General features: G+C 46.7%; 1 pseudogene; it reads right to left on the bottom strand.

Moving 5' to 3' along the window:
• Window positions 1-2,457: 2,457 nt before the first annotated feature.
• On the bottom strand, window positions 2,458-3,432 carry LOC125529206 (annotated as a pseudogene).
• Window positions 3,433-3,712: the final 280 nt, after the last annotated feature.

The raw sequence follows: 3,712 nt of genomic DNA, 5'->3' as shown, positions 1-3,712 counted from the left end.
ATGGACATTATTGTAAAATCAATGAATTCTTAGCCAACTAAGCACTAATTGTTCCTTTTTTACCAATATTTATTGGGTCCCGATAACTGCCACACGTGTGGTGTATCGGGTAGTTGTGTCACACGCCTCGTGTGGCATGAACAACAACTAGCCCACACACCTACGTGTGGGCAAAACAACTAATGCCCACACACATCTTTTTTTCCCTCTTGAATCCTCTCGCACGCGTGCGTGTGGGCGAAGTTGATAACGCCCACACGCCCGTATGTTAGGCCTCGTACCTTTCTGGCCCCGCACGCGACACGTGACGCCCACCGCGCGCCCGCAGTTGCCATGGTCCAGACCCTCGTCCATATTCGTTTATCTGCAGTTGCCATGTCGCTAAACTACGGTTGCCATGTCGAACAACTGCAGTTGCCATGGTTGCTCAACTGCAGTTGTCATGTATGGTCTGATCTAATGTAGTTGCCATGATTTCATAACTTTAGGAGTTGCCACATACTAACACTAGGCAGTTGAGAGAGTTGCCATGTGCTCACAAGCATGCTAGGGCAGTTGCCATGTAAAAAAGGAAGAGTTGCCATCTGCTTACGTGCACGTTAGGGCAGTTGCCATGTACGAGTACGTTGGGCAGTTGCCATGTACCATGCAAAAACACATGGCAACTCGGTAAAAGACAGTTGCCATCTGTTTACGTGCACACTAGGCAGTTGTCGTGTACCCTGCAAAAACACATGGCAACTCGGGTAAAAAAAGAGAGTTGCCACCTGCTTATAAAGCACACTAGAGGCAGTTGCCATGTGCGCTGCAAAAACACATGGCAACTAGTAGCTTACGTGCGGGAAAGAAGACGGGCGTGTGGGCGAGATGGCAAATGCCCACACACCAGCCCTTATGCGTGACTGAAAACTGGTGTGTGGGTGAACTACTAAACGCCCACACACCGGCCCCTCCGTGTGGTAAAACAGATGTGTGGGCGAACTATGTCACACACACCACACACACGCTTTGTCCTACGTGGCACAGAAAATTAGCTAGATTGTGTCAAATGCATATAGTACTGGACGGTGATAGATGCGTGTGGTCGAGATGGTCAACGTCCACACGTGTTGGTGGACGTTAACATTTCCGTACTTATTTACTCTTTTCTCCTATGATTATCCATCGAGAGGATCCAATGCAAAGGACTACTGATGAGAAACAAGCATGTATCTAGAAAATCAAACTAAACCAAACATGTCCACGACCAATCACTCCTCCAAATCACCTCAACCACTCTCTAGTTGCCATGAAGAAAATAATTGCCATTGAATGGACTGTATAATCGTGTTTCCTTGTCTTTTTGGAACCAAACAAGGAATAGTATATACTTGTTGTGACATAAAACTATCCAAAATTGGTTTTCCTAAAAATCCTCCACAAACTGGTTTTCTAAAATCTCATGTATAATCATTGATACCCAAACAACCACTAAAGACAAAGAAAGCGCACAAAAACTCCACTCCAGCTCGTGGGGGTAGTGTCAACTAAAAAGTGCGCCCGCTCCGCACGACGAACAAATGATGCTGCTGCGTGTTAACAATCCAACGGTCACTAAATTTGACTTGAAGCCAAATGAAAATAATGTGGACAGATCTTTAGCAAATATGTAGATATAAAATCAAAAACAATAAGGCTATTTCAAGATAGACAAAAATATCTCAAATCACATGCGTAAATCAGAAGCTAAGGATGATGTTACCAATCAAAACATCCACTTGACAAAGAACAATCCAGTTTCACAAGTACCACCATAGGTTTCTTCTTGCATAATACGAAGTCTAAAAAAGAAAGACAAATAGTAAGCAGTAATTCAACGAAACAGTGTCTAGCTAGGTGCTACTCTTTTTCTACTCAAAAGCCCACTGGTTCTCCCTGCGGATCTCCGCCTCCTCCTCGCGTGTGAATTCATTCTTGATGTTGAAAGTCTTGAGGATCTCCTCCGGAGTCTTTCCCTTGATACCCAAACAACCACTAAAGACAAAGAAAGCGCACAAAAACTCCACTCCAGCTCTTGGGCATAGTGTCAGCTAAACCGCACGCCCGCTCCGCATGACAAACAAATGATGCCGCTCCGCACGACGAGCAAATGATGCCGCTGCGCGTTAACGATCCAACGCTGCCAAATGAAAATCATGTCTGACAAATTTTGACATATCTTTACTTCTTTAGCAAATATGTAGATATAAAATCGGAAACAATAAGGCTATTTCAAGATAGCCAAAAATATTTGAAATCACACGCATAAATCAGCTAAGGATGATATTACCAATCAAAATATCCACTTGACAAATAACAATTCAGTTTGACAAGTACCACGATAGGTTTCTTCTTGCATAATACGAAGTCTAAAAAAGAAAGACAGATAGTAAGCAGTAATTCAACGAAACAGTGCCTAGCTAGGTGTTACTTTTTTTTCTACTCAAAAGCCCACTGGTTCTCCTTGCGGATCTCCGCCTCCTCCTCTGGTGTGAAGTCATTCTTAATGTTGAAAGTCTTGCGGATCTCCTCCGGAGTCTTGCCCTTGATCATGTCTGCAACAGTCTGGCAAGTAAGGTCGAGCAATCCCTTGATGTTGAGGTAGTTTGCAGCCAGGATGAGGTCGAAGAGGGTGTTCTGGTCGACCTTGATGAACTCGGCGTCAAAGCTCTTGAGGTCCTCGGTGGGGGCGGCTGCTGCAGTAGAGGTGGAGGAGCTGGCGTCGACGGCGGCGCCGGAGTCAGCCGGTTTGGGGCTGGCCTGGACGTGCTTCTTGCAGTACTCGATGACCTTTGGAGAGGATCTTGGAGTCGACGTTGGGGAGCGGGGTGCCGTTGTCGGCGCAGTCGTCCTCTATCATGTGGCGGATGGTCTACGACTCCATGGCGACCGCCTCCTCGACCTGAAATTCCTCACTGTCGAAGCTCTTGAGCGTGATCATCTTCTTCTCGCCTTCCTCGGCCGCCATCGATCGGAGGATTGGGAGGCGAAATGAAACCCTAGCAAAAAGACGCGGCGGCGGAAGAGCTAACGAAACACAGGAGCTTCTTTGCGTGTTGGGCTAGGGTGAGGAACCAGGAGAATTTATTGGGACGGTGAGGCGATGCCTATGTTAGACTGGGGTCGTGCTCATTTCGTACTCATCTTCGCCAGCGGGACAACTCGAGTACGGCCCAGCCTCCTCCAGAAGTTCCGTTCCGTTTCCTTATTTTCTGCTTCCAAAGATAACCGATAGCCTCCTCCAGAAGTTTGCGTATATCTTAGGAATTTTTGCACCAAGCCGCCCGCCTCTGGTCCTGTACGTCCTTTAGTTAATCGTGCAGATTTGCAAGGGCAGCCCTCCACAGACCAGACGTGCAAAGCCCACGTTCCCGATCACCATGCATGGCGGCGATCTGCGGCTAGAGACGAAGAACTCTCGTACGCCCTAAACTTCCACAGAGGGCGTGACAGGATCCTGGCTGCACGCATACACTCAAAGATCAATACAACATCCGAAATCCATCTCTTCCGCCCCTTGCCTTGCGGTGCCCTGTTCCTTCTGAAAGCCAGATCGCTTTGCTTCAGGTCTTCAGGAGGATTATATTGGGAAAAACAATGATATGTATCAGGAAAAACCATGATCCAGTATTTATTATTCAGTTTGTCTAATTCACATCTAGATGTTTTCTAAGGATGTCACATCTAAGCTCTT

The sequence above is a fragment of the Triticum urartu genome, unplaced genomic scaffold (genome assembly GCF_003073215.2).
Source record: "Triticum urartu cultivar G1812 unplaced genomic scaffold, Tu2.1 TuUngrouped_contig_5426, whole genome shotgun sequence".
Lineage (NCBI taxonomy): Eukaryota > Viridiplantae > Streptophyta > Magnoliopsida > Poales > Poaceae > Triticum > Triticum urartu.
Note: the sequence above shows the minus strand (reverse complement) of the source record. Positions and strands in the feature narration are given on the sequence as shown.